We start from the raw sequence: 14,338 nt of genomic DNA on the forward strand, positions 1-14,338 counted from the left end.
AGTTTGAGGACCCCTGGCTCTGGAGAGTCAGGCTGGAGAGTATCACTTCATTTTTTAAAATATATTTTTACTGATTTCAGAGAGAAAGGGAGAGGGAGAGAGAGATAGAAACATCGATGATGATGCCCCCTACTAGGTATCGAGGCTGCAATCCGGGCATGTACCCTGATTGGAATCGAACCACAACCTCCTGGTTCATAGGTCAACACTCAACCACTGAACCATGCCGGCTGGGCCTTACCTCCTTCACATTAAATCCTGATGCTATCATATTTGCCCCTCCTCAATTACACATGTCCCAGCCATGTAAAGAAAGAGAAGGGGCTGGAGGGGGGTAGAGACAACTAGTTATGGTATGAGACAGTAAGTCTCAACAAGTAACTTTTTTTGCTTCTACTTCTCAGTTTTTTTTTATTTTTTAAAAAAATAGCAATAGAGCTATCAGGATATTTTTTCTGGAAAAGATGGAATCAAGAGGAAATTTTTATTCCCTAGAGGTTCAGATGAGGTGTATCCCTATTGAAAAGCAAAGTCTATCCAAGTGAAGTTTCTTGTAATGTGGCCCCCTGCTGACAGCACTGCTCATGCAGGTTGCGTGTGCCTTGTCAACCTGATTGTAGATAACCTCTTTGGGGTTGTGGATGACATTAACACCCTATAGGACAATATTTGATTTTCAGGAAATATTTTTTGTGTTGAATTGTTTCTAGTCACCTTATCTAGTGTCCTTATTTCGGATGTTATTGTTTTTAAATTCTGGATGGATTTTTGTTATACTCACCCTTCAAGTATGAGAAAAGAAAGCTTAAAAAGACCTTGAGAGGTCATGTGGCCTGCACTCTTCTTAGAGACAAGAACACTGGAACCTCAAAAAGTGAGGTTACTGACATAATTAATGGAAGTTACAAGTGTAACTGATTCTAAATCCAAGCTCCCAGACTTCAATTTTAGTAATTGTTCCACTAAAATGATACTCATTCTTTAATATCATTATTTCTTATCTATCTGCCATAACAATCCTTGCCTATTTCCTTATTAAGTATCAATCCTTTAAGTGATTGTCTTTTGGGCTTTTTTTTTGGGGGGGGGGGGCACTTCCTAAAGTATATCTTTATTCATTATTAAATTTGGTGTGTGTTTAGCTAGAACTCTGCTCAGTATCCCACACCCAGTGCTCTGCTGGACATTAGCTACTGAGTAGTAATGTAATGAATAGATACATGAAAAAAAGTAAATAAATGGAAGAATAACTGAATAATTGCATAGGACTATATTTTGTGAGCTGACATAGACACTTTAAAAAGCCAAGTAATTCCAAAGAGTAAGTCTCTAACGAAGAATCCTTTGGCAAAGAAAGACATTGTCAAAGAAATTCTTAAGGTATTTTCTGCTAGAATTGTATGTGAAATAACACACCTGCTCTTTAATTTATTAAAACTAAAGAAGACAATCATTGTCATCTCCATGTCGCAACATTGTAAGCAAAGGCCAGAAACCTACTTTCAGCAGCGGAGGCCAAAGAGCTGGAGCCAAGCCTCAAAGCTAAAGCTGGCCCAGAATAAAAAAGAAAAAAGAAAAAAAGGAGCGGTTGGGAGCTTCAGTCACCCCCAGCCTGAAAACAGCCCTCAGCTCCTCACCCAGACTGGCCAGGCACCCCAGTGGGGACCCCCACCCTGAAGGGTGTGTGACCAGCTGCAAACAGCCATCATCCCCTCACCCAGGCTGGCCAGGCACCCCAGTGGGGACCCCCACCCTGATCCAGGACACCCTTCAGGGCAAACCAGCCGGCACCCACCCATGCACCAGGCCTCTACCCTATATAGTAAAAGGGTAATATGCCTCTCAGCACCGGGATCAGCGGAGCCGCAAGGCCTCCCAGCACCGGGATCAGCATGACAGGGGGCAGCGCTCAAACCCCCTGATCACCCTGCGGCTCTGTGTGTGACAGGGTGCGGTGCCCCAACCCCCCCCCCGCCACGGGCCCTGCTCTGTGTGTGACGGGGTAGAGCCATAATCTCCCCATCAGCCCTGCCCTGAGTGTGAGAGTGGCGGCACCCCAACCCCCTGATCGGCCCTGCGCTGTGCATGACAGGGGGTGGCGCCGCAACCTCCCCATCGACACTGCCTTGAATGTGACAGGGAATGGTGCCCCAACCCCCCAATCAGCCCTACCCTGAGCGTGACTGAGGGTGGCATCACAACCTCCCGATCGCCCTGCTCTATGTATGACAGGGGGCAGCGCTCCAACTCCCCAATTGGCCCTGCTCTGAGCCCGACCAGGGGCTGCACCTAGGGATTGGGCCTGCCCTCTGCCACCCGGGAGCAGGCCTAAGCCAGCAGGTGGTTATCTCCCGAGGGGTCCCAGACTGCGAGAGGGCACAGGCCGGGCTGAGGGACCCCCCTCCCCCCAAGTGCACAAATTTTTGTGCACCGGGCCTCTAGTCAAAGTATAATATGCTAATGATATGCTAAGGCCTCTCAACTGCTTCCTATGACATGCACTGACCACCAGGGCCAGATGCTCAATGCAGGAGCTCCCCCTGGTGGGGAGCACCACTCAGCCAGAAGCCAGGCTCATGGCTGGCGAGTGCAACGGCAGTGGGAGGGGCCTCTCCCACCTCCAAGATAGTGCTAAGGATGTCTGACTGATGGCTTAGGCATGGGGAGCAGGCCTATGCTGTCAGTCAGACATCCCCCAAAGGCTCCTGGACTGCAAGAGGGCGCAGGCTGAGCTGAGGGACTCTCCCCGCTGAGTGCATGAATTTCATGCACTAGGCCTTTAGTAAAAACATAAAAATAATTAAAAGGCAACTTTGGGGACTGATATATATCAAGTTGTATTTCTAATTGGATATACACTGGGTATTCAGCACCATTAAGCATATCTTTTCTAAGCAAAAGATAGTCTTTCACTCAATCAAATATATTGAATGTCTAATGAGGATCTACTATTTCCCACATGTGCTTATTAGTTGTATTGGAAAATCCTGACTTCATGGAAAGTATGAATCTCCTGAACATCTTAAAAACTGTAAGTAGGTATTATAGTAATCCTATATAATAAAGAGGTAATATGCAAATTGACAGGCATGCCCTTGCACAAGATGGCCACCCCAATTTGGTCAAAGATGGCTGCCCCATGTGGTCACAAGATGGCACCACAAGATGGCTGGCAGGGGAGGGCAGTTGTGGGTGATCAGGCCAGCAGAGGAGGGCAGTTGGGAGTGGCCAGGCTTGGAGGGGAGGTCAGTTGGGGGCGAATGGCCTGGCAGGGGAGGGCAGTTAGGGATGACAAGGCCAGCAGGGGAGGGTAGTTGGGGGCTCCTGGGCAAGCAGGGAGGCCAGTTTGGTGTTGATCAGGCTAGCAGGGAGTGATCAGGTTGGCAGGAAGAAGTGGTTAGGGGCAATAAGGCAGGCAGGCTGGCAAGTGGTTGGGAGCCAGCAGTCCCGGGTTGTTTAGGACCACAGGGATCGGGTCTAAACCGGCAGTTGGACATCCTCGAGGGGTCCCAGATGAGAGAGGGTGCAGTCTGGGCTGAGGGACACCACCACCACCACTACCACCCCCCCACAGTGCACAAATTTTGTGCACCAGCCCTCTAGTTTCTAAATATAAGGAGCTCCATTACTAGAGATCATTATTATTACCAGGGAACCAAATTCAGTCCAATTTTTTTTTTATTTGCAACTTGAAGTTAGTTATGAGTTAGGGTGCTTGGAGTTGAGAGTTAGGTTGAACTATAGCTGACAACATGAACAAATAAACTCAAAGTCAAGAAGAACGTGACTAATGGGGTAAAGCCAACTCATTTGGAAAAAAGAAAAGAAAATAAAAAAAGGAAGAAAGAAAAAAGAAAAAGCAGACAAAAGGGCTTTGGTTTGGGCAGACTTTTGGGTCATTGAGTTAAGGTGATACAGAATTAGCTGGGAAATTAAATTAATTTCCATCTCCCTTAGTAGAATAAAATAGGTGCTGGCTCAGTCTGCCTTCTTTGAAGCCATGTGGAGAAATGAAAAGCCATGGATCTCCAGAGAAGAATGATCCTCACCTGCTCCCATTCTCTGAACTCACACCTGATAGAATTGCTTAACTGTCTGTGCTGTTTTCCTAAGCTTCAAAATAAAAATTCTTGCCCAGTTATTTCAGTCTTGTGATATCACAGCATGATATTACTGAACATTTCATGACAGTAAACCATTATACACATATAGATATTGTTATTATTCTCAGATTACATGAGTATTATTTTCTGATGCATTGTTCTGCATAAGAAACTTCAATAAAGAATGATTAAAGGAAAAGCACTGAAAACTATAGATTATTATAAATTCTTGAGGCAACAAAGAAAAAAATTCAAGTTGTCAGGTTATGACAGCCATCCCTGAATATCATTAAACTCCATTCCTTGGTCTATTAATTATGAATGTCCTTACTTATCTCATCAAATCACCAAATACGCTGCAACCAATCTGTACTTCCTAGAACATATTACTAGTATGTGTTTCCCTTCTGCTTAAAAGTCTTTTGACAGAATCATTTTTTTACATATAAATGAAAGCATTTAATTTGAAATGTTTTGACCCTTCATAAATTGGCTATAAACTCTAAACCCAACCTTTTCCCCTTCCCATGGTAGGATAATGCAATCCTCAGGGAGTCCCCAGAAGACAGCATCATAAGATTAAGTATCATTTCCTCTTATTGTAATACCCCAAGCTATTCTGCTTCATCTTTGAAAGGAAGAATGTGATGTTTTACTTTCTTCTTTATGGCACCAATGTCACCAGTATGTATAACATACCTTGCATTTAATAAGAATGCAAGAAGTATAGTAAAAATACTATGCATTCTGATTCTTTATATTATAAATCGGAGTGTATAATTTCAAAATATCTGCTTTTATGTATAGCCTTAATTAACTATATAAATATATCACTTAGTACTCTTTTTTTTTCTTTTAAAAATATATATATTTTTATTGATTTAAGAGAGAGAGAGAAACATCAATTATGAGAGAGAGAAAATCATTGATCCACTGCCTCCTGCACCCCCCTACCAGGATTGAGCCCACAACCCAGGCACGTGCCCTGACCGGGAATCAAACTGTGACCTGTTTCCTAGGTCGATGCTCAACCACTGAGCCACACCGGGTGGGCCTCCTTTCCTCATTAATTTCCAGGACGTCATTTTATATTTGGAAAGCTTTCTAAAATGGCCACATGGAGCTCACACACACAAAAGGGTGTGTATGTTTCATTCATTGTGGTGCTTGTTCAATTCATTCTGAAATTGTTGGGGAACCTTATGAAAGACGTATGAGTACTCCAGAACAAGTATGTCAAACTCAAAGCTAACACAGGCCAAATAAAAAAGATTTAAGTGTATGTGGGATGCAAAAAAAAACAAACAAACAAACTTCAATTTTCATAGAAATGTAGGTTTATTTCAATAGTGACCTGATGAATACAAAGGGCTGAAATAAATGAGTCATCACTCACATAAAATAATAGAACATTTTAATAAAAATTAATATTTTTTCTTGAACATTGACTTACCAGACACTGAATAACTGCACAAATGAATAAGCACAATGCAAATAAATCCATTTTTCTTGTTCTCTAAAAGCAAGATATTTTCTGTTGCGCACACCAAACAAGTCAGTCCAAGACTAAGGATGTGGCCATTGGCTGCTAAAATATTCTCTGCTAGTATTAGTGGAGGGAAATGGTGCGTCTGCACCGTAAGGGAAATGAATGCAACATGATAGTCATCAGTCATTACTGAAAGTTGTAGTTCATTATTAAGAATGATCTATAGAAAAAAGACAGAGAAGATGGCGACCGGCAGCAATGTAGGGAGGGAAAGAGTGTGAGGTAGCTATAGAGGTGTGTGTGGACGTGTGTGGTGTGTGTGTATGAACTAAGGACAGTTAGATTCTGCAGGTCTTCCAAGGGACTGCCAAACCAGGCAGTCTTAGATGGCGGAGCCCCGCTCCCAACCCAGACACTCCAAGGTGGCCATTGCGGGCACAGAGACCATGCCATCTTGAGAAACAGAGCTGCTTGAGACTAGGATCCTGGCCTCAGCACCACCAAGTCTGGTCTCAGACGCAAACTAGGACCCTGCAGCCACTGGGGACAGAGACCTGCTACCACAGCTGCAGACCCACAGACACCAAGAATCCAGACATCCCAGCCACAGATTTCTAAACACATCAAGCTAGAAGGGAATGAAGGAGGTATACCAGGTGTTGCAAAGCAAAGGACTGAATCCAAGAATACTCTATCAAGGAAGACTATCAATCAAAATTGAAGGGGAAATCAGGAATTTCACAGGCAAAAAAAAGGCTAAGGGAGTTTATCATTATCAAGCCAGCAATGTAAGAAATGATAAAGGGAATCTGTAAAAAGAAGAAATAAAAAGGTAAGAAAGAACACAGGCACAAAATAGAAATGACTACAAACAAATACCCTTCAATAATAACTTTAAACATAAAGGGACAAATGCTCCAATCAAAAGACTTTGAGTGGCTGAATGGATAAAAGAACATGAACCATATATATGCTGTCTACAAGAGTCCCACCTCAGAACAAGGGACTCACACAGTGAAAGTGAAGGGAAGGAAAAATATCTTTCAGTCAAATGGAAATGAAAAAAAAGCTAGGGTAGCAATACTTATATCTGACAAAATAGACCTCAAAGTGAAGGCCATAACAAGAGATAAGGAAGGCCACTTTATAATACTAAAGGGATTGATACAACAAGAGGATATAACCCTGATAAACATATATGCACCCAATGCACTTAGTACTCTTATTGTAAAAAAATGTTTTAAATCAACCTAAAATGACTTAAATAATACAAGGGCTTCTTTTTAACTTATAGGACTAAAAAGACAAAGTAAGAAGATCACTGAAGCCAAAGGTTTTCAGTGTTCTCAAATGACCAGATTCATTTTTCTGGAGCCTTCTCAATTTGCCCTCCTCCATGTATAGGCTTTATCAGCAGGTTATGCTATAATCTTATTAAAAACTAAAGACACAGTGCACAAATTGATGCATGGGTGGGGTCTGGCAGGCCTGCCCCGATTGGGGCAATCAGGCTGGGCTGGCTGAGGGGAGGGGCTGTGGGCAGTTGGCTGGCCGGCCCTGCCCTTGATCGGAAGGGGATTATCAGAGGTGGGGCCAGCCAGAAGGAGGGATTGTGGGTGGTTGACAGGCTGGCCCTGCCCTTGATCAGGGTGGGGGGGCTCATTGGGGGTGGGGCTAGCTGGGGGGAGGGGCCACAAATGGTTGGCATGCCGGCCCTGCTCCCTATCAGACCCCCCACCCCAATCATTTGGGCCCCCCCCCGATTGGGGGCAGGGCTGGCCCGCCAGCCTCTGTTGGCCCCTTTCCCCTGGCCCTGCTGGATTGGCCCCCATGGGGGTGAGGGCTGGGCAGACCCCTCCCATGCACAAATTCATGCACCAGGACTCTAGTTTTAAGTAATTGAGGGGGCACTTTGGTTGATCAAAGGGAAAGTGTTTCCTATTGAAGCTGTACATATAAGCAAGGCTAAGAATCACAAGGAGTTTCTTATTTGTTTGTTTTGCTTTGGACCCCTCCTCATTTCATTCACTGAACAAATACTTATCACTTACAGTGTTTCAGGCACCATTACTAGTGCTAAAATTTGTAAGTAACCAAACATACAACAGTCCTTTCTCTTGTGGAGCTCACATTCCAGTGGAGGGAGATAGGCAATTAAGAGGACACTTTAGAAAATGCAGAATATGGTTCATAGTAATGAGCCTGGAGTTGAGTAAAGAAGGTGGAAAATAGTTGGAAATGGATTGAAGAAGTAAAAAGTGGGAGGAAAATCACGTAGGTTATTGTGGACCATTGTAAGGGCTTTGGTTTATCTTCGGTGAGACAGAAACTGTTGAAGGCACTATTGGAGGAAACATTGGAGAGTTTAGCAGAGGAAGGACATAATTTGATAGTTTAACAAGATTATTCTAGTGCTGTGAGATGGAACTAAATATGGGCAAGAGCTGAAGTATGAATGTTAGGAAGTTATGGTAAATATTACAGATAAGAGTTGAAGATGGCTAGGTGGTTGCTGTACAGTGATGAGAAACTATAAGATTCTGGATATATCTTGAATGGAAGGCTTATGAAATTTGCTTGAAGGATCTGATGTGGGATAGAAGAGAAAGTGGAATCAAGAGTATCCATGAAGTTTTGGGGCTGAATAACTAGAGTTATGGAATTGCTATTTCTTGAGATGGAGAAACTAGAAGAGGATCAGGTTTTGGGGGGAAGATCAGGAGTTCAGTTTTAGATAAATTGTGTATGTCTTTTATGTAACCAAGTAGAGATGTTGAGTAGGTAATTGGATATTTGAGTCTGGAGTTCAGGGTTGAACTCCAGAATTTGGACATACAGTTGGGACTCTTCAGCATATAAAAATGAGTATTTGAAGACATGATATTTGATGCAATTAAGGAATGAGTGTAAATAGAAAAAAAGACTAAGCATAGCAGTGGGGTACTACAACATAAACAGTTTGAGAAGGATACTAAAAAGCAGCCTTTGAAGTGTGAGTTAATTTTACCTCACTGGAAATCATGTGGGTAAACAAAATATTTTAAGGTTGAAGGGTAAGCTGTCAATACATTGAATAAAAGAGAACAAGTCATTAAGGTCACTGATGTCCTTGAGAAAGGCAGTTTTCATGGAAACGTAGGGGCAAAGTTTTGATTAAAGGTAGTCCAAGAAAGAATGGAAGAGTGTGAGTGTAACAGTGACAATCGTAACCATAGCTATTCCAGCCACACATCCAGATTACATAACATCCAAGGAGAGAAAGGTAATTATCTTTATGCTGGCATGTAAACATATAGGTTGAAGTTCATTTGAACTGGGCCTGCTTAAGTCACCTGTATCAATCACTTATGGAATGAGATGGCCTGCATAGTGGCCTGATTAGCTTAGCTGAAATCACGTGTTTTCCCCTCCCTGCCAGTAGTCAGGTGTGGAGTCATACTTCCCAGAACCACAAGAAACCCCAAATAAAAATAAGGACTGTTGGAAAGAATAAGGCTAACATGATATTGAGAGATGATAAAAAATTATCCACAATTGGTGTCTTATAAAACTTAACTATAACAATATGAGTTTAACACAACACCTGACTGGTATATTTACACCAAAAATGTTTGCTGATTCTTGCTTTAACCATGTAAAAAAGAATTTGTTCCTTTAGTTCAGTCCAATAAAATTTATGAAGAGATTTATATTTTCAGCATGAAATATTTTTTAGAAAAGTATATATAGATAGCTATAAATATACTAAATTGTTGTACTATTTCTGGCTATAAATATATCAGAAGTATAGAATAACTCTTAGAACATTCATCTCTTATTAAACTCTAAAGACTAATTTTAAAATAATCCATAACCTAGAATATAAAATGATACTTTTATTTCCATTACCCATTCTTACTAAATGCTATCTACTAATGTTTTTTTAAAAAAATATCTCATGACTATATTGAGTCAAAATCATAGTAAGCAGATAATTTAACTGTTTTGATTTAACATGGTAATGTGTAATTGGAATGTAAACTTACTTCTCAATTTAAGTTAAATTAAAATAAATCATGAATGCAAAATTGTTTCTTACCTTATTTTCTTCTATTCTTTTGCCAATACAAACACAAATTTTCTCCAACTCACTATGAAAATGTGAATATACCTGTTGATTTATTTTACAGAACAAATTTTGCCTTAATATTTCCCAAGCATGTGATCCAGGACAATTCTGACCATGAATGAAAAAGAGGAAGACCAAAAAAATATATAAATTAGAGGAGGAAAAGAGGAAGTAACCCCTATTGTCATAATTGGACACTGGCATTTACCAGTGTCCAATATAAGAACCAACATAAGCTTTGGAATTGCAGAAAGTATTGTCTGGTCCATTCCAAATTCATCACAATAATTCATTATACTTCTGCTCTAACACAACATTTGGATCACAGTTATTTAAGCATTTGTCACATTGCATGTTTAATGTAAAATTTATTTGATAATTTTACCTATAAAGGGGTGTTTTTTAAAACCACTTTATTAAAAAAATATTTGAAAGCATAAAATGTTCTAAAACTAAAACTCTTATGGGGGCACAGAACATCCTTAGGAATGGAGTTATGAGATGACTAACAGGTCTCCAATAAGATTATTCTATTGGTGCCATAGCAGGTTTGTGGACAGAGCATTAGCCTGCAGACTGAAGGGTACCAGGTTCGATTCCAATCAAGGGCACGTGCCTGGGTTGCAGGCTCAATCCCCGGTAGGGCATGTGCAGGAAGCAGCTGATCAATGATTCTCTCTCATCATTGATGTTTCTCTCTCCCTCTCCCTCTCCCTTCCTCTATTATTACTCTATTGGCATTGATATTACTTGTTAGAAGTCCATAAAGTTTGAGGTTAATCGTAAGCTCATATGGATCTTGATTGAAACTCTACGGGCAGAGAAAATTCTTGGGCTCAGAAAAAGTTCTTACCGAGAGTGTGCAATGTGTGATTAAAGTTTTTAAGAAAGTACATGGAAAGGGATGTGGAAGCAGGATGGATAGTGAAAAGGGTCAAGTTCAAAATCTATCTGATTTTGAAGCCCCCAGGGCATCAACTTCCTTATGTAATGAATTGTTAAATCTACTGCAGATTTTCTCCATAAAAAAATAGCCCAGATTATATTACAGAAGCATATGACTTTCTCATGTTGTACACTGCAAATTGTGCTACAGCAATGCCCCTGCCCTGTTTTTATTGAACTTAGTTTAAAAAACACACATGGTGGCATTTTTTTTCCATTTTTTTTACTTTAATAAATAAGATAGCAGAAGAGTGACTAAAACCTAACCAGAGTCATCAAAAGAGGAGCAAATCTTAGAAAACTACTCTGTATCAGGCACTTTCTTATCTATCTTCTTATTTTAGCCTCCCAATCAAATTGGAAATAGGTAATCTCTTGACATATTAGAAAATTGAAAGTTAAAACATTTTATTATCACACCTGGGTTCATGTACCTTTTAAGTTGGACCTGGAATATGATCCCAGTTTCTTTGATTGTTTTAGTTACTTTGATTATGTTATCATTGTGCTGCTTCTCCAATAGGAGGAAACTATTAGGATTTGTAATTGCTAATTTTTTTTCTCTCTACCCCATTTCTGATTATGACAGTAAGTAACTAAAATAAACAATGCAGAATGCCTTGTGTTTATTTCTAAAAGTAAAAATTTCATTATTACTATAAATTTGTTTTGTTTGCTGATACACATAATCTGAGAGCCATTGGTTCTCTAATTCCTACATTGTTTTGCCAAATGAGGCAACTGAGTATATGAACTCTAAAGCAGCTTGTTTTAATTCTCTCTTAGCTAATAATTCATATGTATAGTAGTAAAATTACTAATAAATCAGATACTCACCAAATAAAATTCCTAAAGTTTTAATTCCAAGTTCTTAAGGAAATTTTTTAAATTGTCATAAATACCTCTCTCTCTCTCTCTCTCTCTCTCTCTCTCTCTCTCTCTCTCTCTCTCTCTCTCTCTCGTTTTCCAGAATGAGTTCTAACACTAAAGGAGAGTATGGCTTAGAAAAATCCATCAAACATTTAATGTTAACTTAGAGGAAAACAAGTGTCTTGAGTCAAATTTCCTGGAAGGGAGCCCGAAAGGGGCATTCTGATTCAAGTGATTTACTGGAAAGTGCTCTTGGGAGGAGAGAGTAAGGAGAACAGGATTCTTGAGGGATACGCAAGAACTTTTCTCTACTGAATTTTTTTTTTTTACGTTTTGCATTTATTTATTTATTTTTTTGAGGTCGGTGCATAGTTTTTTTTAAAATTTTTTTATTGCTTAAAGTATGACAAAGAGTATTACATATGACTCCTTTTTCTTCCCTGCCCTTGACAATCCCCTGGCCTCCCCTACCCCCCAGTGTCTTATGTCCATTGGTTATGCTTATATGCATGCATACAAGTCCTTCAGAATTCTGATCTCACTAGAGCACAAATTGTATGTCAACATTAATCTCACCCTGAATCAATGCAACTGGCCTTTTGATGGTGGTATCATTGGCTCCTGGGGGTCCCTCAGTGTTGAAGTGCGCATAACATTCTTGGGCAGGGAAGGTCAAGGGCAGTTGGGTGGAGACAAGGGCAGCTGCGCCATTAGCCACACACACACCTAGGCCAACACTCAGGGTAGCAGCTGGGGGATGGGTGCACCAGCAGGTAAGGAGGATCTGGGCACCAACAGTGTCCACTATTCAAATAGTACCTCACTAAAAGAGCCTCCTGTCAGTCATTCCTGGTACAAAAGGAAATATGCGGAAATCCCTTTTTCCTGCACCAGTTTATTGATAATGGCAAATGAGAACACAGCAACAGTGACACTTTTATTGTTTTAATGAGGTCAGGGGAAATGTCTACTACAAGGAATTTTGCACCTAGGTTACCTGAAACCAGGAAAGAATGATTTGATACTGGCAACTGATGGGTGGAGGACTGTCTTCGTTTGCTGGGCAGAGAAAACACTGTTTCCAAAGCAATAAAGACTCGGATAGTGACCACAGTCATTGAAACTTGTCTTTTTAAAAAGATCTTCTTATGACATCTGTGAAAATCCTTTGCATAGGTACTTTACATCTATAATGAAAGGTACTTTTATGTTACTAAGGAAGACACCCAACAGCATGGATTGTCATGGCTTCTTTGTCATAAAACATCACAGTTTTACAAAGTATTACTGAAAAACCTGCTGGACTTTACATTTTCTTTCACATACAACTTAACCATGAGAAGGAAAACTATCCTCATTACTTTTTCTGGTGGTTATTTTCATTTTTCTTTGGACTTTAGGCACGTACCTAACAAACACAAAAAATATAGTTCATATAATGACACAGCCTACTCTTTCACCATTCCTTCGTTCGCTTGCACCCAGGAGCCTGTCTTGTAATTATGATTACTAGGTCATCTCTCCATTCCATGTGTAAGTATTTACAGAGTTGTTCAAAAGTTATGACTAATAAACAGTCTCTTTGAAGCTTAAAGGCTGAAAATTATTTGATATATATTTATAAAACCTAAATTGTGGGTTACATTATCAAACCAGGAAATGAGAACAATAAAAATCTTAGGTGTTTTCCAAAAGGTTGGGTAAGGACATCATTTTTTAAGGGAAGTATTAAGCAATCTTGCCCTGAATAGTTGCTAGTCTTAGGTGATGCATTTTAATTGCCTAGTTTCTGGAAGTCTTCACTCAAGAATTTGATAAAACTGCTTCTCTTGTAGCAATTCTATCATTCTATCTCCACAGTCTAACACAGGGCCAGGCACATTTACATGCTTGCCTGTTTCTTGATTATGTTTTATAATAACTAAAATTATGCATGTATGGATCAGGAGGCTTTATATTCATTTTTAATGATATATAAGTATTTTGTTATAAAATACTTGTTCTAAATTAGCCAAGCTGTTTTAGAAGAATCAAACACATCGCATCTCCCCTATTCCTTATTTACCCCATTTCTAGATTTATTTTCTTCAACATGACCTTAGTTATCTCTTGTCCCATCTCTTGTTTCTGTTAGTCATGATTTGTTCTCAGCCTGCAGGTGCCTTTTCCAGAACTGTTTGCTATTGCTATCTTTGAAATATTGCCTCCTCTGATTAACTTTTACCAGTAACTTTTACTTTTCTCCTGTAGCTTTTATCAGTATCTCAAGTTAACTTTCTTAGTGAAACACAGTATTTTCCATATAATGAATTCCTTCCCAAATTTATAAGGTCAAGCCTCATTCAATTGTGTGTGTGTGTGTGTGTGTGTGTGTGTGTGTGTGTGTGTCTACAAACAGAAGAAAGCTCTCTCCACATATTCATCTGTATTATGGTGCTTCTTGATTCATATTTCTTTCTTCATTGTTTTCATTACTCAGGTCTGAGCTCTCAAACTAGATTGTAAACTTCATCAGAACACCTAAAGTAGTATTCATCACAATAGGTGCTCAAACTATATTGAAGTGTTTAATTAAAGTTAAAATATTAATTCCCCAGTAGATTAAATTGATCAGTCTGCTACTAAAATATGAGCTGAGATTTTGATTCTCCATCAATAATGCAAAAATATGGAAGAGAACACATGTTTAACCTGCCTATGTAGAAAGGGGAGACTTAGTTCTTGGTATCTGATATACACACTGAGGTGAATGAATACCAGATATAACCTTAGGAGGAAATGATTCGCAGAGATGACCTTCTCTGGGAAACATTCAAATCCTCA

The sequence above is a fragment of the Myotis daubentonii genome, chromosome 6 (genome assembly GCF_963259705.1).
Source record: "Myotis daubentonii chromosome 6, mMyoDau2.1, whole genome shotgun sequence".
Lineage (NCBI taxonomy): Eukaryota > Metazoa > Chordata > Mammalia > Chiroptera > Vespertilionidae > Myotis > Myotis daubentonii.